Source organism: Schistocerca cancellata, chromosome 2 (assembly GCF_023864275.1).
Source record: "Schistocerca cancellata isolate TAMUIC-IGC-003103 chromosome 2, iqSchCanc2.1, whole genome shotgun sequence".
NCBI lineage: Eukaryota > Metazoa > Arthropoda > Insecta > Orthoptera > Acrididae > Schistocerca > Schistocerca cancellata.
The window spans coordinates 720792617-720816771 of NC_064627.1; the positions used below are offsets into that span (position 1 = coordinate 720792617).

General features: G+C 43.0%; 1 long non-coding RNA gene across 1 annotated transcript in view; it reads left to right on the forward strand.

Annotated features, from left to right (window-relative positions):
• Window positions 1–10471, forward strand: part of LOC126147977 (uncharacterized) — a 315357-nt gene extending 304886 nt beyond the window's left edge. Inside the window, exon 3 of the long non-coding RNA XR_007530363.1 lies at window positions 10372–10471. This is a non-coding gene — a long non-coding RNA (uncharacterized LOC126147977). The remainder of the gene's footprint in view (window positions 1–10371) is intronic.
• Window positions 10472–24155: the final 13684 nt, after the last annotated feature.

Genomic DNA, 24155 nt, shown 5'->3' on the forward strand with positions numbered 1-24155 from the left:
TCTACTAATATCAAATACCGGCCTTAATTTGAGGAAGAAATTTCTGAGGATGTACGTCTGGAGTACAGCATTGTATGGTAGTGAAACATGGTCTGTGGAAAAACCGGAACAGAAGAGAATCGAAGCATTTGAGATATGGTGCTATAGACGAATGTTGAAAATTAGGTGGACTGATAAGGTAAGGAATAAGGAGGTTCTACGCAGAATCGGAGAGGAAAGGAATATGTGGAAAACACTGATAAGGAGAAGGGACAAAATGGTTCAAATGGCTCTGAGCACTATGGGACTGAACTGCTGTGGTCGTAAGTCCCCTAGAACTTAGAACTACTTAAACCTAACTAACCTAAGGACATCACAAACATCCATGCCAGAGGCAGGATTCGAACCTGCGACCGTAGCGGTCGCGCGGTTCCAGACTGTAGCACCTTTAACCGCGTGGCCACTCTGGCCGGCAGAAGGGACAGGATGATAGGACATCTGCTAGGACATGAGGGAATGACTTCCATGGTACTAGAGGGAGCTGAAGAGGGCAAAAACTGTAGAGGAAGACAGAGACTGGAATACGTCAAGCAAATAATTGAGGACGTAGGTTGCAAGTGCTACTCTGAGATGAAGAGGTTAGCACAGGAAAGGAATTCGTGGCGGGCCGCATAAAAAAAAAGTATTCAGAAGCACATCTATGTATCATTACAATCTTACACTGATAGGGTTGAGAAGTACGTTAGTTAACAGTTACCTGAATTCGGTGGTGAAACGCTCCATAAACAGCCACTTCAGAAGATCTTTGTAAAGTAAGCCCGGCTTTAGGAAGTGGGAAGTGCACAGTAACGAAAATGGAGAACACTAAAATCACTCACATATGAACACACACCGAGCAGCGTTTACTTTGTAATATACTATTACGCAAACGACCAGAGAGAAATCGAGAGTGCCAGATTTACGCACAGGCCTTGTGGAGCTGTCTGAACAGTCACCACAAAGAAGGGGACATAAATATGCAAAACAGTAACTGGAGGGGTCTTTCCGCAGAAATAGATAGTTCTTTTACTCGGAATAGCGTGCCTTATAAGGTAATTGGACACACGGCTGGACGTGAATACATGAGATGAAGGCTCACATTCACACTGTCTCCAGTAAACTCAAATATAGTACCACGTGCTGGTATTCGTTGGATTCAACGCTTTATGATCTACAATGGTAGCAACACCGTTTAACCATTATAGCGTCTTAGGGAGGATGAGGGGACTTGAAGGGCAACATTTACGCTAACTCCAGTAACTTCAAAAACGGGGAAACTGTGAGAAATTCAACCAGCATGTAGGTAATTGATGGGTTCTACACTTCATGGTGTTCGAAATTCATGGTCACAATGAACATGTGGACTACCAAGAAAATGAAATGACAATATCAACTGACACGTTCAGCATATTACAACATTATAAGGTAGAACTACATATTGGACATTTTGCAATAACAACAATAGGTACCATTACAAGTCCACACAAACACATGAAATTGAGCATAAACGTGCAAATAAAAATTATTACGAAATACTTGCGTAATTACAGAGACTGGAATTTATGAAATTAACCAACGCCCAAAGTTAACTTCAGTAACACCAATACCTTTGTCCATCCGCCAGTAGATCGATAATACTGGCGTCCATTACTTACATGGCCCAGTGGAGAAATGACGGGAGGCAAACTTATTCCGGAAGTTCACCTTGTGGCCAGTGGTAGTTACGAAGAAAATACTACTTACCTCAATAGGACACCTGAGCTTGCTTCTTGTTACACAACTCCTCAACATCCACACGGTGTCTTCATCTGTACTTGGTTTTAATGAAAGTGACGGCCGAAAAGCCAGTCTGGGAAAAGGAATTAGTTCCTTTCAGCGCTTTCTTGTCAAGCTTGGAACCTGTTTTCTTGCTGACTACCAGGAAGTTGGCAATTTCATTGATGAAAATTTAACTTTAGTACTGAATCTGATGTAATTGCCATCGGATCTTCTACTTTTACAGTATTGAACTCAATAAAATCATTACTGAGGTGATTTTGAACCCACTAAAACCCATCACTAAAACCTGTCACAGTTTTTCAGAAACGCAGTTTTCGAAATGAACAAGAAGTTCAGATAAATGTCCTTCAACTATACAAAAAATATCTGCAGTAGGGCCTATGTCATTGCCGTTTCTAAAATGCTGCATACATGAAAAGTAGTCCTTTTCTCCTCTACCGTTCAGTTTTCTCTTCCAAAGAATCTTCGTTTTGAAGGGCGAAACTCTGTGAGTAAGCTGAAGTGTCGTCGTAACTGCCGCCTGCCTCACGTCTGCTGTGCAGCGAGCTACCTTAATTTAAGTATTAACTGTATTTTTCTTACTTGTCACTTCTTCTTCCGTGTGTATTTGCTTTTAGGAAGCTTTAATTGTCGGGTGCTATTAATAGTGTTCCATAGATTTCGTGTTTGTTTTGAATACAGTCAGAGAGAGTCCCTTTAGTCAACCATAGTGCCAGTAGTGCTAGTGTTTGTTTTCAATACAGTCCAGAGACAGGTAGTGCTATTTTCATTGTTTTCTACAAGAAGTGGCTAGCAACCACAGTTTAGTGAATAAACAGCCGCCTTTAGTGAATTAGCAGTCTAGTTAAAGGTTGATTAACTCTCTTCATTAAATTGATTTCTTAGGATGGATAGGATGTGTGACTGCTGTGTACGGACGAAGGGAGGAGCTGGCCACTGTTCGCGAACAGCTGAGCGTGTTGATGGCCGCGGTCAGCCGTCTTAAGGCTGCTGCCTCGGAGTGTAGCGGAAGTGGGGAGTCTGGTGCGTCGCAAGGTACACCCCAGGTGTTACATGCTTCACCCACTGTCCCTGCTGTCGAGACATCTTCGCGGGTACCGGGCGCGGTTGGGCCACCCTCTCCCCAAGGGGAGTGGCGGGTTCAGCGGCGTTCGCGGCGCACGAGGCGGAGGGTCAATGTGGAGGCTGGCCGTGTGGCATCGCCCGCTCTGCCTGTGAGTGGACATGTGGTTGCTTCTTCAGCAAGGTCCGAGCAGGCACACGGGGGGAGGGGTTTATTAGTTATTGGGATCTCCAACGTTAGGCGGGTGATGGAGCCCCTTAGGGAAATAGCGGGAAGATCGGGGAAGAAGGCCAGTGTTCACTCTGTCTGCTTGCCGGGGGGTCTCATCCGAGATGTGGAGGAGGCCCTACCGGCGGCGATAGAGAGCACTGGGTGCACCCGACTGCAAATTGTTGCTCATGTCGGCACCAATGACTCCTGCCGTCTGGGTTCAGTGGTCATCCTCAGTTCGTACAGGCGGTTGGCGGAATTGGTGAAGGCGGAAAGCCTCGCTCGCGGGGTGAAATCAGAGCTAACTATTTGCAGTATCGTTCCCAGAACCGATCGCGGTCCTCTGGTTTGGAGCCGAGTGGAAGGCTTAAACCAGAGGCTCAGACGATTCTGCGGAGATCTGGGGTGCAAATTTCTCGACCTCCGCTATCGGGTGGAGAAATGTAGGGTCCCCCTGAATAGGTCAGGCGTGCGCTACACGCCGGAAGCGGCTACAAGGGTAGCGGAGTACGTGTGGAGTGCACATGTGGGTTTTTTAGGTTAGAGAATCCCCTCCCTAGGCCCGACAAGACGCCTCCTGAGATGCGGCAAGGTAGGAGTAGGCAAAATGCAGCAGGGAATAACAATATTAATGTGCTAATAGTAAAGTGCAGGAGCGTCTACAGAAAGGTCCCAGAACTGCTCTCATTAATAAACGGTCACAACGCCCATATAGTACTAGGGACAGAAAGTTGGCTGAAACCAGACGTAAACAGTAATGAAATCCTAAACTCAGATTGGAATGTATACCGCAGAGACAGGCTGGACAATGAAGGGGGAGGCGTATTTATAGCGATAAGAAGTGCAATAGTATCGAAGGAAATTGACGGAGATCCGAAATGTGAAATGATTTGGGTGAAGGTCACGGTTAAAGCAGGCTCAGACATGGTAATTGGATGTCTCTATAGGCTCCCTGGCTCAGCAGCTGTTGTGGCTGAGCACCTGAAGGATAATTTGGAAAATATTTCGAGTAGATTTCCCCACCATGTTATCGTTCTGGGTGGAGATTTTAATTTGCCGGATATAGACTGGGAGACTCAGACGTTCATAACGGGTGGCAGGGACAAAGAATCCAGTGAAATTTTTTTAAGTGCTTTATCTGAAAACTACCTTGAGCAGTTAAACAGAGAACCGACCCGTGGCGATAACATATTAGACCTTCTGGTGACAAACAGACCCGAACTATTTGAAAAAGTTAATGCAGAACAGGGAATCAGCGATCATAAAGCGGTTACGGCATCGATGATTTCAGCCGTAAATAGGAATATTAAAAAGGGTAGGAAGATTTTTCTGTTTAGAAAAAGTGACAAAAAGCAGATTTCAGAGTCCCTGACGGCTCAACACAAAAGTTTTGTCTCAAGTACAGATAGTGTTGAGGATCAGTGGACAAAGTTCAAAACCGTCGTACATAATGCGTTAGATGAGTATGTGCCAAGCAAGATCGTAAGAGATGGAAAAGAGCCACCGTGGTACGACAACCGAGTTAGAAAACTGCTGCGGAAGCAAAGGGAACTTCACAGCAAACATAAACATAGCCAAAGCCTTGCAGACAAACAAAAATTACGCGAAGCGAAATGTAGTGTGAGGAGGGCTATACGAGAGGCGTTCAATGAATTCGAAAGTAAAGTTCTATGTACTGACTTGGCAGAAAACCCTAAGAAATTTTGGTCTTATGTCAAAGCGGTAGGTGGATCAAAACAAAATGTCCAGACAATCTGTGACCGAGATGGTACTGAAACAGAGGACGACGGACTAAAGGCCGAAATACTAAATGTCTTTTTCCAAAGTTGTTTCACAGAGGAAGATTGCACTGTAGTTCCTTCTCTAGATTGTCGCACAGATGACAAAATGGTAGATATCGAAATAGACGACAGAGGGATAGAGAAACAATTAAAATCGCTCAAAAGAGGAAAGGCCTCTGGACCTGATGGGATACCAGTTCAATTTTACACAGAGTACGCGAAGGAACTTGCCCCCCTTCTTGCAGCGGTGTACCGTAGGTCTCTAGAAAAGCGTAGCGTTCCAAAGGATTGGAAAAGGGCACAGGTCATCCCCGTTTTCAAGAAGGGACGTCGAACAGATGTGCAGAACTATAGACCTATATCTCTAACGTCGATCAGTTGTATAATTTTGGAACACGTATTGTGTTCGAGTATAATGACTTTTCTGGAGACTAGAAATCTACTCTGTAGGAATCAGCATGGGTTTCGAAAAAGACGGTCATGTGAAACCCAGCTCGCGCTTTTCGTCCACGAGACTGAGAGGGCCATAGACACGGGTTCACAGGTAGATGCCCTGTTTCTTGACTTCCGCAAGGCGTTCGATACAGTTCCCCACAGTCGTTTAATGAACAAAGTAAGAGCATATGGAGTATCAGACCAATTGTGTGATTGGATTGAGGAGTTCCTAGATAACAGGACGCAGCATGTCATTCTCAATGGAGAGAAGTTCTCCGAAGTAAGAGTGATTTCAGGTGTACCGCAGGGGAGTGTCATAGGACCGTTGCTATTCACAATATACATAAATGACCTGGTGGATGACATCGGAAGTTCACTGAGGCTTTTTTCAGATGATGCTGTGGTGTATCGAGAGGTTGTAACAATGGAAAATTGTACTGAAATGCAGGAGGATCTACAGCGAATTGACGCATGGTGCAGGGAATGGCAATTGAATCTCAATGTAGACAAGTGTAATGTGCCGCGAATACACAGAAAGATAGATCCTTTATCATTTAGCTACAAAATAGCAGGTCAGCAACTGGAAGCAGTTAATACCATAAATTATCTGGGAGTACGCATTAGAGTGATTTAGAATGGAATGATCATATAATGTTGATTGTCGGTAAAGCAGATGCCAGACTGAGATCATTGGAAGAATCCTAAGGAAATGCAATCCGACAACAAAGGAAGTAGGTTACAGTACGCTTGTTCGCCCACTGCTTGAATACTGCTCAGCAGTGTGGGATCCGTACCAGATAGGGTTGATAGAAGATGTAGAGAAGATCCAACGGAGAGCAGCGCGCTTCGTTACAGGATCATTTAGTAATCGCGGAAGCGTTACGGAGATGATAGATAAACTCCAGTGGAAGACTCTGCAGGAGAGACGCTCAGTAGCTCGGTACGGGCTTTTGTCAAAGTTTCGAGAACATACCTTCACCGAAGAGTCAAGCAGTATATTGCTCCCTCCTACGTATATCTCGCGAAGAGACCATGAGGATAAAATCAGAGAGATTAGAGCCCACACAGAGGCATACCGACAATCCTTCTTTCCACGAACAATACGAGACTGGAATAGAAGGGAGAACCGATAGAGGTACTAAGGTACCCTCCGCCACACACCGTCAGGTGGCTTGCGGAGTATGGATGTAGATGTAGATGTAGAAACGAGCTTCACTTCCTTACGGAGACTAGTCAGTGACTAAAGCTTCTCAGATATAATAATAAGTATGCGCTCTTTCATAAAAAATCAGTGTTTAGAAAACATGCAGCACTGATATAATTTTTTCTTCCAGGATATAACAGACTTTTCGACAAAGTTTAAAAATACCCGACTATGCATTTCCCCAGGAAAGCCAATGAGTGCTACTATAACATAAGAGCGATGTATGTTAAGCTTCGATATTGCGACACATTTGTCTAAAAAATTCAAGTCTTCTGAGGAAGTGTTTTAATAAAACTCACCATATTTATGATAGTTTTCAGTATTTCACTCAGGTAAATACTCAGATGTTGGGAGCAAGAGCTTCTCTATGGACAATGCAATGGGTCCACTTAATATCAGGAGCACTGACGAGGGTAACTGCTTGTAGACCACTGTAAAGCCCCAACACAGATGACGCACCATCAGTACACACACCAACGCAGGGAGCCCAGTTAATATGATTTTCTATATTGAAGTTACCTACCACTTTGAACAACTTTTTACCTGTCGTATCTGCATTTATTTTCTTACAAAATAAATTTTACACTATTACGTTATTTTTTCGATCAACAAAGTGCACGTTAAATGAGCATCTCTATGAATGGTCTCATCAAGCTTTAAATCAAAATCGGCCTCTCTAATATTTTCTATAAATTGTTCTTGAAGATGCCCTCCTAAATTTTGAAGTGTAGTGCCATACAAAGCAATGGGCAAAAGCTGTTTCCCGTGGACTCTCCAAGCACAATGGGCAGAGTTTTCGCTGCTACGAAAATGATGATTTTTGTTCTTTCATTTGACTCGGTTTTCTGAGAAGGTATTGTCTTGGTGTGACCACGTCATTCTTGATAACACTTTCTAAATAACTGTTTAATTTGCTATATAGCATACATTCAACAGAAAATACTGTCAGACACAAAACACGCAGTGGACACTTTTCATCGCTCATCACGGTACACGTGAAACCAAAATCAAGGTAGGTATCGGTGCATTTTCTATACTTGCATACTCTATCTTCATTCCCACTTTCATTGTAGTCTTCAGCAAAGTTTTCGCTTTTTACTTTCACATGAGAAATTTAAAAACTTAGTTTACCGCTTTTAACAACTTTATAACTAAGTCATAATATAATAAAAACTGGCTGAAAGCACAACAGCCACTACTGCTCCTAAGTGTAATGCGCTACAGTTCAGCTTCGAAGCTATAACTGGCTGGTCAACATCTAAAGTGCAATTCCTCCGAGGCCACAAAGGTTGGGATTAAAAACGAAATTCCCCACTACTGTCATCTTTGACATTAAGCACGTAACAAATCCACCACGTCCCAGGCGGTCGTTCTCGGCCCACCGGGGCGCCGCGGAGCACAGGCTGAATATCACTGGCATGCAGTTTCACACTCTGGCTTGGTTACCAATTTCTATACTGGTGAATATGGCCATGAAAGTTTTCTTGAAACAAACAAATATGTATTCCGCTGCCTAACTCATTATCTGTGTTCATTGTGTACATTTACACACTGTGGCAGACAGTTTCAAACAGCAGCCTACTGGAGGGGCAGTTGCTATTTTAAAGCTGCGCGCAGATGTATTGCATCCAACACTGAGTACAGTGTTATGCATTACTCCCGGTACTAACAGCTGTTTTGACGCGTAAACTGCCTATGGAGCTTCGTTATAAAGTAACCTTACAAGGTCTGAAACATCGACGGGATGTTAAATCCTCATTGTTTTTCTACCTTTCAAGTAATGATCTATGGAAGTACTCGTTATGGAGTCACCTACTACTATTTACTGTGAACAACAGTACGCGTTCTGAGTTGTGCCACCCCTTCTAAGAGTAAAAAACATCAGCTGAAATTTATGTTATTTGTCGTATAACACCATCGTATTATTATAAGATGACTGAGCGGACGATTTGGATGGGATTCGGTTAATGAAAAGGGGACATACAATTCAAGGTTTATTTCCCCAAAACAATTAATTAATTGTAATATATTACACTGTGGCTTACAAATTACAGTGACACAAACAAATGAAGCTGCTTACAATATGAGGTAATAAAAATGTTATATGCCATAGGTGAACAGAGAAACTTATTTGTGTCGTTTAAATCACTACCAAACAAAACTGTTTACAATTTGACACATTAACAAATACTCAATGTGCATTAAACTACATAGTTACACCTAATACAGTTAAATTTTATAAAGTGAAGCACGAATATATAATTTACAATTAAATTTTCAGTCGAAGTGACTCCTTCCTATACATTCTTTAAAACAGTGATAAAATTTCCAAAAGGTATCTTAATTAAAAATCCCCTAAAACCCTTAACACAACAACACGTACATGACTAGCTCAAATAATAAATATATGTACGGCAAAGTCCAACATTTGCTTTCTTACAGAAAGTTTGCTGATTTCAACAGCGCAGACCACATTCAAACTCAAGCCAACATGGGCCGCTCGCCGGTCAAAACATGTTACGACTACGGCAGCGGGCAAACTTACATAGGTAATAAAGAACACAGGTTACCTAGCAATCTTACCAAAATCAGTTTACACAAAGGAGGAAGAGGGGGGGCGGGACATAATAAATACCATACGCAAGTGCACTTGCCAAACCTACTACTAAAAATCCAGTTTAAAAGGAGCTCAATTAATGACAAAATCCGGGATAGGCCCGGCAATGTTGCACCTGAGCGCTAGTAGCCAAAATAACGTTGACAGATACCAAGGTCTGACATCATCTTAGGGCTAACTGGCACAACAAATAAAGAAGAGTAAAAGAACAAGCAAATGGCGATGCCCAAGAATTTAAATAGGATTAAGTACACACGGTGGTAACATTAAGAGTGCAACGGGAATTCCACTGTTAAATGCAGAGGAGAGAGCAGATAGGTGGAAAGAATACATTGAAAGCCTCTATGAGGGTGAAGATTTGTCTGATGTGATAGAAGAAGAAACAGGAGTCGATTTAGAAGAGATAGCGGATCCAGTATTAGAATCGGAATTTAAAAGAGCTATGGAGGACTTACGGTCAAATAAGGCAGAAGGGATAGATAACATTCCATCAGAATTTCTAAATTCATTGGGGGAAGTGGCAAAAAAACGACTATTCACGTTGGTGTGTAGAATATATGAGTCTGCCGATATACCATCTGACTTTCGGAAAAGCATCATCCACACAATTCCGAAGACGGCAAGAGCTGACAAGTGCGAGAATTATCGCACAATCAGCTTAACAGCTCATTCATCAAAGCTGCTTACAAGAATAATATACAGCAGAATAGAAAAGAAAATTGAGAATGCGCTAGGTGACGATCAGTTTGGCTTTAGGAAAAGTAAAGGGACGAGAGACATAATTCTGACGTTACGGCTAATAATGGAAGCAAGGCTAAAGAAAAATCAAGACACTTTCATAGGATTTGTCGACCTGGAAAAAGCGTTCGACAATATAAAATGGTGCAAGCTGTTCGAGATTCTGAAAAAAGTAGGGGTAAGCTATAGGGAGAGACGGGTCATATACAATATGTACAACAACCAAGAGGGAATAATAAGAGTGGACGATCAAGAACGAAGTGCTTGTATTAAGAAGGGTGTAAGACAAGGCTGTAGCCTTTCGCCCCTACTCTTCAATCTGTACATAGAGGAAGCAATGATGGAAATAAAAGAAAGGTTCAGGAGTGGAATTAAAATACAAGGTGAAAGGATATCAATGATACGATTCGCTGATGACATTGCTATCCTGAGTGAAAGTGAAGAAGAATTAAATGATCTGCTGAACGGGATGAACAGTCTAATGAGTATACAGTATGGTTTGTGAGTAAATCGGAGAAAGACGAAGGTAATGAGAAGTGGTAGAAATGAGAACAGCGAGAAACTTAACATCAGGATTGATGGTCACGAAGTCAATGAAGTTAAGGAATTCTGCTACCTAGGCAGTAAAATAACCAATGACGGACGGAGCAAGGAGGACATCAAAAGCAGACTCGCTATGGCAAAAAAGGCATTTCTGGCCAAGAGAAGTCTACTAATATCAAATACCGGCCTTAATTTGAGGAAGAAATTTCTGAGGATGTACGTCTGGAGTACAGCATTGTATGGTAGTGAAACATGGACTGTGGGTAAACCGGAACAGAAGAGAATCGAAGCATTTTATATGTGGTGCTATAGACGAATGTTGAAAACTAGGTGGACTGATAAGGTAAGGAATGAGGAGGTTCTACACAGAATCGGAGAAGAAAGGAATATGTGGAAAACACTGATAAGGAGAAGGGACAGGATGATAGGACATCTGCTAGGACATGAGGGAATGACTTCCATGGTACTAGAGGGAGCTGTAGAGGGCAAAAACTGTAGAGGAAGACAGAGATTGGAATACGTCAAGCAAATAATTGAGGACGTAGGTTGCAAGTGCTACTCTGAGATGAAGAGGTTAGCACAGGAAAGGAATTCGTGGCGGGCCGCATCAAACCAGTCATTAGACTGATGACCAAAAAAAAAAAGTACACACGAGGGTAAAATCAGTTGCTAGCACCATGGACACCGTCTTAGGCTTAACTGACACTACAGATAAATAAAGGTAAAAGAACAGGCGAATGACAATGCGCAGCAATTTAAATAAAAATATGTAAGCACAAGGCTAAAAGAAATTGCTAGCAACTTAACACGCACACATAAAAATATCAGACTGCTGCCACATCACAAAATGGAACAGGCGCGCGCGCAGTCCCCAGCAAGCCAGAAAACCAATAACACACACCCCAGCAACCGAGCCAGCCTGACCATAGTAATTTCAACTCAGAATCAGGGTGCGTGAGCACACCGGGTCCACGCAAAACACACACTGCCAAATAATTCCCACCAACAGATACGGCTGCCCCCCGGGGCGGGAAAACGGGGGCGACGACCGGGTACACACCAGCAGAAAACTCGACACCTAGACTCTCGCCAAAACGGAATCACGCAGAAAATATAAACAACAGCTGAAGTAAGGTGAAACGAACCCCGCCACGCAGACCGGACAGAGCAAACACACAGAAAGCCTGCCCTGCAATCCTTACAACTCCTGGGTGCGGAAACATAAGCGATATCGTGGCACCCTTTCCAGAGGCGGAGAACGTCGAGCGATCGCGTGCGGGGATCCATCAGTTGTCCACTACAGCACGTCACCAACACGCCACGTCGCCCAACGGCCAAATCAACGACGCCCGCCAACAACGAGACCACACCTCCGTGCCGGGGCGGAAGGCTAAATACCACCAGCTCGGTGCGAATCCAACTGCCGAGCCGAGCGCGCGGGGCCCCCGCGAAAAACGCTCCAGAGGACAGCAGCCGCCTCAGGGCCTGCGCAGGCCAAACCAGACGGAAACAGAAATACAAGTCGCTATCGATACGCAATATATGAATCTTTTTTCTTTTCTTAATTGCAACAGGGCCGTGGTCGAAATAAATTTCTTGGTGATAACAGTCTGCCGCACAGGTAGTTGTTACTTTAATTAGCCATTCAATCACTTTGAAGAGCCTGTGAATGTTGCTGTTTACACACAAACAACTTCGCCGTATTCTTTACAATGTTTCTGTGTTCATTTACTGTGAGTTAGCTCTTATACTACAGGTGTTCAATACGTAACGCAATACATTTTTTCTGAAATCAGGTTAGTTTTATTCAGGATTCCAATAGATCATACTACTCCGTACTCTTTTGGCTACAAAACCCTATTTTTCAACATAATCTTCCATCAGTTCCACAGGCTTACGCCGCCTTACTGTTTGGGCATGTATGCCTGCATGTTACCACTACAGCCTTTGGAGCCAAGGTCTTGCTGTATCAATAACCTCTCCAACTGAGCCTCAGAACACTGTCGCCATAACTTCACCGGCTGAGGGTGCGAGTTTGAACTTTTTCTTCAGAGGAGAGGTAGTGTGGTGCCACTCCACAGACTGCCGTTTTTTCTCGGTTAGAAGTGATGAACCCATGTCCCATCGACTGTGGCGATGTTCGACAAAACACGTAAGCAATTCCGTATGTACACTATGGGGTCAAAAGTATCCGGACACACCCAAAACCATACGTTTTTCGTATTAGGTGCATTGTGCTGCCACCTACTGCCAGGTACTCCATATCAGCGACCTCAGTAGTCATTAGACATCATGAGAGAGCAGAATGGGACGCTCAGCGGAACTCACGGACTTCGAACGTGGTGGCGTGATTGGGTGTCACTTGTGTCAAACGTCTATACGCGATATTTTCACACTCCTGAACATCTCTAGGTCCACTGTTTCCGGTGTGATAGTGAAGTAGAAACGTTAAGGGACAGGTACAGTACAAAAGCGTACAGATCGACCTCGTCTGTTAACTGACAGAGACCGCCGCCGGCCGGTGTGACCGAGCAGTTCTAGATGCTTCAGTCCGGAACTGCGTGACAGTTACAGTCGCAAGCTCGAATCCTGCCTCGGGCATGGATGTGTGTGATGTCCTTAGGTTAGTTAGATTTAAGTAGTTCTAAGTTCTAGGGGACTGATGACCTCAGATGTTAAGCCCCATAGTGCTCAGAGCCATTTTGAACAGAGACCGCCGACAGTTGAAGAGATTCGTAATGTGTAATAGGCAGGCATCTATCCAGACCATCAAACAGGAATTCCAACCTGCATCAGGATCCACTGCAAGTACTATGACATGACAGTTAAGCGGGAATGAGAAAACTTGGATTTCATGGTCAAGCGGCTGCTTATAAGCCACACACCACAGCTTGCTTGGTTTAAGGTGTGTAAACATTGGACACAGTACACAATATGGCGATACAATGGCAGGGTGTGATTATGGCGTATGCTCGGTGAAAGTCATCTGCCAGCGTGTGTAGTGCCAACAGTAAAATTTGGAGGCGGTGGCGTTATGGTGTGGTCGTGTATTTCATGTAGGGGGCTTGCACCCTTTGTTGGTTTAGGTGGCACTATCACAGCACAGGCCTACATTGATGTTTTAAGCACCTTATTGCTTTTCACTGTTGAAGAGCATTTCGGGGATGGCGAAAGCACCTGTTCGTAATGCACAGCCTGTGGCGGAGTGGGTACACGACAATAACATCCCTGTAATGGACTGGCGTCCACAGAGTCCTGATCTGAATCCTATAGAATGCCTTTGGGCTGTTTTGGAACGCCCATTTCGTGCCAGGCCTCACTGATCGACATCCATACATCTCCGCAGTGCATCACTCCTTGAAGAATGGGCTGCCATTGCTCAAGAAACCTTGCAGCATCTGATTGAACGTATGTGTGCGAGAGTGGAAGCTGTCATCAAGGCCAACACAATATTGAATTCCAGCATTACCGATGGAGGCCGCCACGAACTTGTAAGTCATTTTCAGCCAGGTGTCCTGATACTTTTTATCACATAATGTATGGTACTTCACTGTTTTTTATGGTCATTTGTTAGGAGCGTAAGAACCCAGTCGACAAACAGGTTTGAGAGCCACAGCTGGTGAAATAGTATGCCGGCACTACCAACAGAGACATCCAGTTAAGCAGCGAGGTGTTTCATTGCGTTCCGTAGATAACCTCGAATCACAATGTCCGTATGTTCCAACACCGAACGAGACACAGAACCGTGTGGCCAACCGTCACGCGGGAGACCGGACAGTTCTGCGCGATATTTTTGCGGTGATGACAGACGCTTCGCCCAACGACTCTCCGTGCTTTTTTTCACTATTAGGTCTCAATAGATATTGTGTAAGTGCCTATGTATATTAATAGATATTGTGTAAGCACCTATGAAATCTGCGATGCTCTGGTTTTCCGCCAAAAGAAACTTAATGACAACTCTCTTCTTGGAATGGTCCTCCGTTACAGACGCCATTTTGAAGGCAACGTATAGCTCGACACCTATCGAAACTTCACGAACTACAGGGCTGGAGTGGGAATATTCCACTATGGCCCTCAACAAATTCTGCGTTTTCACAACCGAAGTTGGCCGAGAAAAATATTTGTTGCACTATTTATCGAACGCCCGCGTAGTAGTAGTGTTTGTACTGTGAATAATCCCATGTATTATTGTACATAAGACAGTATAGCTGTATAAGGCGTTGCAGTCGTGGACTGTGCTGCTGGTTCCGGCGGAGGTTCGAGTCCTCCCTCGGGCATGGGTGTGTGTGTTTGTCCTTAGGATAATTTAGGTTACGTAGTGCGTAAGCTTAGGGACTGATGACCTTAGCAGTTAAATCCCATAATATTTCACACACAGTATAGCTGTAATGTAAATAAAAAGACGAATAAACTAAATTCCGCTGTCGTATGCACGTAAGCAGCGACATTCGCAGGCACTTGAAAGTGGTTACTCAGGCGAAACTATGAAGTCGTGGCAAAATAAAAAATAAACAAATACTATAATCGAAGAAACAACAACCAGATCGAAAGATTGTCACTCAAGAAGCATGACTCTCTGTCTTAGTTTCGATAAGTGCTACTGAGACGTCCGAACTATTTGAAACCAGATCGAAAATTTTTCCACGGGAAGGTAAGGAACTTTTGAATGAAACCAGTCAAGTAGAGTTTCAGAAGAACAGTTTATGTTTCTTTGGTCACGAGTAGCACAGTGTTAGCGATCCTTAAGACAAGACAAGGCAAGGCGTCATCTTGCGAGACGCCTCGGCCACCTGTGTGGAGTGGCGCAAACGAAGCAGCCGAGTTCTCCCCGGAGGCCATTACCACCAGGTGCACGGTATCCCTACAGAGGCCCAGATTAATTTCCATAAGCGTATTAGGTGCACTCTGGCTGTGAATCCCTGGTAATCACGTTAGGGGCTGAGTACCCGTCTGCAGATAGATTCCGGCCGAGCGCCAGCGCAGATCATCCCCGTGGCTCACCACAAAAGGTGCTCCGCTGGCATAAGCAATACAAAGAAAATTAAATTTCAGTTTTGGATAGTCAACAAAAAAGGTGGCAGCAAATAAGGTTTGAGTTTCTCGACTTGTCGACGTCGAGCTCACACTGAAAAAGAACAGGCAAACAAAGCTCCGCGTTCTGGCACCGATGGTCCAATCAGGACCGACCGACCACCGTGTCATACTGCAAATTCCTGATATCATTTACATGGCCCATGGAAAACCAGCATTATCATAAGCCTGTTTAATATTGCTCTCACATTATTCGAAAAACTGATGCACCTTAAGACAAAATAGGCTTTTGCTATGTCTTCGTATAGACACATATTTCTCAGTTTTGCATATTCCAGTTCAGATAGACTAACATAGTTATCCTACACAGTATGTCTTCAGCTGGAAGAGAGATTCGTCCACTCAAAATAAGTTAGAGTCTGCACCTTATCGGTTCAAATGGTTCTGAGCACTATGGAACTTAACTTCTGAAGTCATCAGTCCCCTAGAACTTAGAACTACTTAAACCTAACTAACCTAAGGACACCACACACATCCATGCCCGTGGCAGGATTCGAACCTGCGATCGTAGCGGTCGCATGCCTCCAGACTGTACCCCTAGAATGCGCCTTATTTATGTTACCTCAAGCCTCGAAGACTTGCCAGTCAGTGTGGAAATGTGTTGTGTTGTAACGAAAATCGTATAGAGTGAAGTATCATTCAAGGAGAAAGTCCTTTCTTGTCATTTTTGTTACATTCATTTTCATCTATAGTCTAAGGATGTAATACACGTTCTGCCGTTTTCTCATTATGATTCTCTTAGTTCTTATTCCATATTAAAATTATTGATGCTGTACAATAGTAACAGGCGAGCAACAAGTAGGGAACACGTTCGAATCTCATCTCCTACCGATGTTATTCTAAATGATTCTAGGAAACTGCTCCGTCAAAAACGTTTAGATGATTCTACAGAATTGGATACCGCATGGAAGTAGGTTTCGGACAATGTTAAGTGTAATAGAATCGTAACAAAATTTGAGCTTATCAGGGATAAGTTACAGGGATCAAAAGTTTATGTACAACTTGTGCACAACCGAAACAGCGGTTAGAAAAGTCGTACGACAGAAAGGCACTGGTTTTTAAGGGACTGTGACAGGGCTGCAGCTAGTCCCACGAAAGAGATTATGAGCTGAAGATCAGTCGAAGCAAAATAAGCGTAGTGGAGTGTAGTAGAACTAAATCATAAGATTCCGAAGGAATGAAATTAGGACATGAGAAAAGAAAAGTAGTAGACGGGTACTGTTACGCGGATGGCAACATACTGATGATGTTAAAAGTAAAGAAGACAGAAAATGCAAACTAGCAATAGCAAGAACTGTTTTTTTCTGAAAAATGGAAATGTGTTAGAAACCAATATAAATGTAAGTGTTAGAATATATTTCTGAATATATTTAAATGAAGTCTATAATTGTGGAAAGTGAATCCTGAATAAGCACAGACAAAAAGGAATGCATGTGAAATTCGACGCTACAGAAGAAAGCTGAATGTTAGAGGGGTGGGTCGAATAATAATTCGGAAAGGAAAGAAATGTACGGCACAATTTGACAGAAACCAGAGATCAGTCGATAGAACACATCTTGAGATGTCAAATAACATCCAGTGCTATAGTGAAGGGATTTTTAGGGCGAGGGGGAGACAGGGAGAACAAAAATTGTCAGGAGAGGCCAAGGTTCATGTACAGTAAGCAAGTTCAAGTAGATGTACTTTGTACTAGCTATGCTAGAACGAAAATATTTTGTGGGGATAGACTTGCGTGGAGACCTGATCAAAGCAGTCTTCGAATTGAAGGTAGAGATGTTCCCCACTCAGGACGTGGTTCAAATTCTTCATAGCTTTACGCTGTACTCTCTTAAGGAAACTGCTTTCATTTGCAATGAGTCTTAGGTTTCAGCGATGCTCCTGACCCTGTATTCGCCAGACATGATTCTGGCAAGTAAGTAACAATACACAAGTACAAACCTGTAAAGTACAGCCACAACCAACATATGAAAATGCATTGATAATTACAGTGTTGTTAATTACTTGACCGGATTACAAAATAATAGCCAGAGAGTTGCGGGATTTAAGGTTTATTAACCTTTGAATATGGTTTTGAAAAATATAAATTTTTCTTCTTCAGTATGAAATGAACCTGTTAAACAAATTATTACAAAATATATCAACCACAGAAGCGTTAAATTTTGAGCCTTGCTGCGGCTTGCGTTGGCGCCGTTTGTAGGTTTCCACCCTCTGTAGGAGGCAAGACGGTATCGTTTAATTGGCATCGTTGCAGTTGTCTGTCTTCTTCTCGTGGTGACTGGCGCCACTCGGTTTCGGAAGCATTGCCTCTCCGTTAGTGGCAGCAGCGGGGGTTATCGATATGTAGTAACTGTTGTCCTATCTTTGGGGCGATTTCGTTATTTTTCTGGATCGCGTGAGTGGACCAGTTCGGTTGGAGACCCGGGAGGAGCCAGGTCCGCGCAGCGCAAGAACACGCCGGAACCACTGGCACACAGGGACTGCCGGATGGCAGGACTGTGGTGGCGAGGGTGCACGACCTCGTCGTAAACCGGATCCTGGAAGCTTTACGATGAGTGCATTTCCATCCAAGTACAGAAACCTCCACGATGGTGACATCTCGCGATTCTCCAGTGACTCGTGTTGGTGTTGCTGCTCGTAGTGTCGCCGAGGCGAAGAGCAGCGAGTGGAGTACTTGGGGAAGGCGGATCTGATTGGCTTTCCTCAACTTCTTATTACTATTTACTGCATTGAACTTGTTACAATTTGTTAAGTTCAACGAGGGGTAATTTTTCTTGCCTGGTGGCCGCTTACGCTCCAGTTACCTGCCCTGGGAGCCGGATGGTGATTCATTTACTCTGGTGGTAGTGATTCCTTCCTTGTCCCAGGCGCTCTAAGCAAGATTGTCATTAGTCATTCGTTAGACTGCCACTAGCCTGAGTTACCATCCTGTGAAGTAAGTGCAACTCTTGGTGGCCTATCTCATTGCTCGCGGAAGTGTTTCTTGTCGGACCTTCTGCGAGATCTATTCCTGGAGCACTGTCTGTGGCCCCTTGGTTCTTGTAAGACATGTGGTCCTTCTGTTTTATTATTATATTATTTATTACAATACATTGCAATGCCTTCATTAAAGGTTATATATATCTAGTTAATAGTTCTGGTCGCCTCATGGAATAAAACTAGCAGTCTAGTGTTCAGTCGATGTTAAGGGTTGTGTTTCAAAGTTTACCATAATCTTATTTCACCCGTTTGGTGATCAGTTGCTTGTTTTTTAATTAACCTTTGCTATTGTATTTGCTGTTTTAATGTAGGTTTCTAAATTTTTTTATATTATTGCCGTTCCTGGCGCGTAAGGCCTTCAGGCGTGATTTTGGACATTTGCCTTAAAATTCTAATTTGGTATTTGTATTTTAGCAGTAAGCCTTAAAACCTTATTTACTGCCATTTCTGGCGTCTCATGTCTTCTGCTGTGTTTGTGGCGACTTGCCTTTAATATTTCAGTACCTGTAATTTGTTAGTTTCAGCGAGTTTTAAACAGTTCTTAATTTATTCCCATTCTTGGCGTGTAAGGCCTTCTGCCCAGATCACAGTGGCTTGCTTTTAAAACATTATCTGCTGCATCTGTATTTAATAGTGATTTGCTAAATTGTGACTCACTGAAAACACTATTATTAATACAGTTGTTTATTCGTTCATTTATAAGTGTGGTACTTTTATTTATTGTTGAGTCTGGAATTACTGGTTTAAAATAAATTGTGTGTAACTGCAAAAGGCAACCAATAGTAACTGATTACGGCCCCGTCAACAATCGTAACCGAATTCTGCCTTCCCTTGACTGTCAGGTTTCAATTCGATGAACAATATTTACACAGTTTGTTAGAAGAGCATACTCACTCGTAAAATCATATATTGACATAAACGGATGTTGAAAACGTAACGCTCTTGTCTAGTGCAGTGTGCCTGTCATCCGCAAATGTTAATTACAAGCTGATTAAGACGCATGTAGGCCGTTTTTGCATTTATGTTAACATGTTAACGTGTTAACACGAAGTGTATTGGTTTCATATACTGCTACCTGGTGCGTTCCCGTAATTCTTTACAATTTCTTCTCGTACTAATTTATGCACGTACATGCAAATAATTAGCACTGTTTACTTGAGCCTGCTTGTTCATTACTTGCCATATAACACCTACTTCCCCCCTCCCCTCCACCCTTTTATCCTATTTCATTAGTTTTATTCTGTTTCAATTTTAGCTATTAAGTATTTTGTTTGTTGAATCAGACACTGACTGCTCAGTGCGGCTCTGCGCACGCACTTTCGTGGAGTAAGCGCCACTTACTCTACTCTACCTTTTTCCAGTCGGCTCATTCATCTGCCAGATCCATTGTCAGGCGTGTTTTATTTTAAAACAAAGCGCTGTAGTATTGGGATACTGTCTTCAACTATACACTTTAACTCTTGATATTTATGGGGGACATACACATTGTACCAGAAAACAGCGTTATGGCTTCTACATCCGTGTATGCCAATACGTGATTTTACGAATAGGTACTCGGTTCTAAAAAAATTTTAAATTATAGTTTATCGACTTTGGTTTCTTCTTTAGTTGACGTTTGTAACTAATTTGTAATAATATGTTTAATAGAGGCATTTCTCTTCTGAAGAAGACAAATTTGTATTTGTCGAAGACATGGTAAAGGGTTAATAAATCTTTAATTCTGCAAATGGCTAGCTGTTATTTTTCAGTCCTATTGAGTATCTAGGTGCACCGTTGCTGCACCACAGCTACGTTTTAAAGCTGGTTTCATTTTCCGTCTGATGTCGATAATATCACTCATAATGTCACCTTCTGTGTAAAATACATCTTCGCAATTAATAATTTATGTACTTCAAATAGTAGTTCGATATTTTTCCATTTCTCTATTTTTAAGTATCTAGTTGGTGCCAAGTGAAAATAGGAATTGCTGTAACGATTACATTCGCTATTCTTCAAATACACATTCTCTAGGATTATACGTCCATCACCATGTGGAGCTACGTGAATTAATATATTAATACTTTTTGACGTCTTTGTGGAACACAGTTACCGTATTTAATATTTACTGAATGTAATAGCCCTGCTCGCATTAAATTTTTATTTTTAATTCTGCTTACCGGCTTCGGTTTTTAAGATCATACTATGTCCAAAGCACTGAAATATATAACGTGAATATATAACCTGGGACAGCAGTAGAAGCAAACTTGGTCTCCGTGGCTCCCGCTGGCGTCTTGCGCAACATCGTCTATGCTTAGCAGAAAAGATGTTCTGCGTTAAGTCACTACGGCAACGTATACACCAAGTTCTGTCAAATAGACGACAGAACAATTTTCAATATTCTGAATGTTGTTATCGACCTTTCAAGCTTTTATAAATGTATCATTAGATTGTAAACAATATAAATAATATTTTCTTACGTTTTTCTGTACAATATGAGGATTTACCTTTTGTACCCACACTATTTGTAAATTTTGATCGTTTTTAATACGGATAACGTGATGAATAGGGGTGGAACTTCCGTTTTAAAGGCCTAGTCTTCGATAGTTCATTATAAGTTCTGAGACACACCATTAGGTACTCACGTCATCTGGGTAAAGCATCATTTTCTGTCGTACACAATGTTAATTTTATTTTAGGTTTTAGTGTTATTAAGTGTGTATCATACATGACCCATAATAGATGTTATAGCCTTGGTCTTAGGATGGTCTTACAGACCGAAACCAGTAACCCGAATTACAAATAAAAACTTATTCACATCTGGACTGCTCCTTTTATTACAAAATCAGTAATAAGGCACGCACGATATTTATGTAAAGCATTTATGGTATCCTATGACTCTTCGGGTAGTCAGTGTGTTTTTCCAGGCGTGTTTACATCACTTACACTTCCTGTAAACTGTATGTGTTAAAGAGTGTTTATCTGCTTTTAAAAACTTTTAGTAGACATATTTCTCAGTCCTTTTTTTAACACTTACTAGTTTCGTTTACTATTTGTTTCTGCCAGGATTCCATACGTACGCCTGATGTGTTCCCTTCGTTGCTATGTACAGGAAATGTATGCGTATGGTATTGAAAGAATTTGCACACTCATGTAGGAGGTAGATGTGTTGACTTCGATTTCCGATTCATCAAAAGGTCACTGATGAGCAACGAGACGTCTCGTCGGAGCCACCGTCATGTAGCGTGAAAACAGACTCAAAATAAAAGAAGAAAAACGACAAGACGGCCAGTTTTCCATATAAATATGTACATGATATACATGAAAACAACGAGAGAGAGAGCTGCATTGCGGCTTACAGCAACTTCACCAGGCGGTTTCCCAGCATTCTGATTATTAATTTACTGTCATCATTTTCATCTGGTAACCAAATTGTCGTTATGATGAGTAAACAGAAATGCAAGAGGAGCATATTGTCGATAATTCTGGACACGGGCTTTTTCATGTTTCTAATACGGAAAAGAAAGAATTGACCGCCTAATACTTGATTATGTTTCACAATAACTACAGTGGCTGTGACAGTGAAGGTAATCTGCCAACGGGAAGCTGATTTAGTTTTTGTTTTCCTCGGAAACTCATAATTTGTAATTTACGTTCTAATTTGTTTGAAGTCACTCACCTTGGATGGAAGGCGTTCAGCAAACGACATGGCGCAGTTTACGTGCCTGTCAGACTACTTCAGGAAGCTTCGCCTCGATCCTGTATTCTTCATAGGTAACACTGGATCAAACACACTATATGATCAAAAGTATCCGGACACACACTAGTGCGCATTAATTATTAATATGGAGTGTTCCGCCCCTCGCACTGATGATGGCTTTAATGCAGCTGAGACTTTCAGTGAAATGTCTGAATGTGATTCTTGAGTTTCTCCCGGCGTATTTGATAATCAAAATATCCACGGGTATGCTGCCGGTCTATAGTGTCCAACGGGCACAATATTTCGGCGATCAAACATGTCGCCATCATCAGGTGAACTGACGGACTGAGCTCCTGTGAACGTACCGGCACGGAGATCCGTACGCTATGGCTGCTCAGAGGGAATTACTCAAACTACATTTGCAACTGGCTAGTAAGTTCACTTCTTGTTCCTGGGATTGGATTGATGGTGTCACCTGGGTGTCAGCTGATTCCGCCCATAAGAAGGCTACAGGACGTCAAACAGCTAAGTTCTCACGTCTCCTTGACAAACCATCCCTGCAGGTTCCGTGCAAGACTGTCATCAATTTGAGTGGCATGGTGTTGAGTGATGATGCGGTCTCGGTTTTGCAGAGAGGTCTCAACTTCGCTCCCACCCCCAAGTTCACTCCGGTCGCAGAAATTGTTAGTGCTGTTGAACAGGTTGCAGCTCGACTTCCGCCAGAATCAGCCGAGGAAATACGTCGTGAAACTTGTCGTGCGTTGACGAAATCCAAGCCGATGAAGTCAAATATCAGCAGTAAAGAGAGGGCGGCCATTCGTGATCTGAGGGAGCGCTCTGAAATTGTTGTCTTACCAGCTGACAAAGGCAATGCTACAGTTGTTGTCTCCCATAAGGACTACACTGATAAGATGCAGAGCCTGCTAAATGACGATTCCTACCGGAAGATCAGCGTTGACCCTACAAAGAAGGTGGAGAACAAGACGAGGGCGCTTCTCAAAGACGCAGATTTACCGGAGGGTGACGCTAAGAAATTGTTACCCCAAGGTCCGGTACCGCCTAGACTATATGGACTCCCGAAGGTTCACAAAGAGGGGGTACCATTACGCCCCATTGTCAGCAACATCAGGGCACCTACATATTTGTTGGCCAAATACCTGACGGGAATATTAAGTCCTTATGTGGGTAAATGCCCTCATCACATCCGTAATTCCGTGGATTTTGTTAAACGCCTTGATAGCTTTAGGTTGGATGAGTCAGATATCATGGTGAGTTTTGATGTCGTTTCCTTGTTTACGAGGGTACCCCTGCGAGAGTCACTAGAATTGATTAGTCAGAAGTTTGATGAGAAGACCACTGAACTTTTTAGGCATGTCTTGACTTCCACGTATTTTCTTTTTAATGGAGAATACTACGAACAAACGGAGGGAGTCGCCATGGGTAGCCCACTCTCACCGGTGGTAGCGAATTTGTACATGGAGAACTTCGAGGAGGAAGTCCTGTCGTCATCCGTATGGAAACCTACTTGCTTTTTCCGTTACGTGGACGACACGTTCGTCATCTGGCCACATGGTATGGATAAACTCCTTGACTTCCTTACACATCTAAACTCCATACACCCCAACATCAAATTCACTATGGAGACTGAAACGGAGGGTAAATTACCTTTCCTTGACGTCTTGGTCAAGAGAAGGGCTGACGGCACCCTAGGTCATGGGGTGTATCGGAAGGCTACGCACACTGATCTGTATTTGCATGCAGACAGCTGCCACCACCCTTCACAGAGGAATGGGGTACTTAAAACTCTAGTACATAGGGCGCGCACTATCTCTGACGCAGAGAGTCTATCCCAGGAACTGGAACATCTGAGAACTGTATTTCGAAAAAATGGGTACTCAGAGTGGCAGATTCAACGTGCTCTCCGCCCAACCACTGCAGCACAACCTGTTGAGATGGATGAAGTCACGAGGGAGGAGGTAGGCACTGCATTTATTCCATACACAGGCGCACTCTCGGGGAAAATC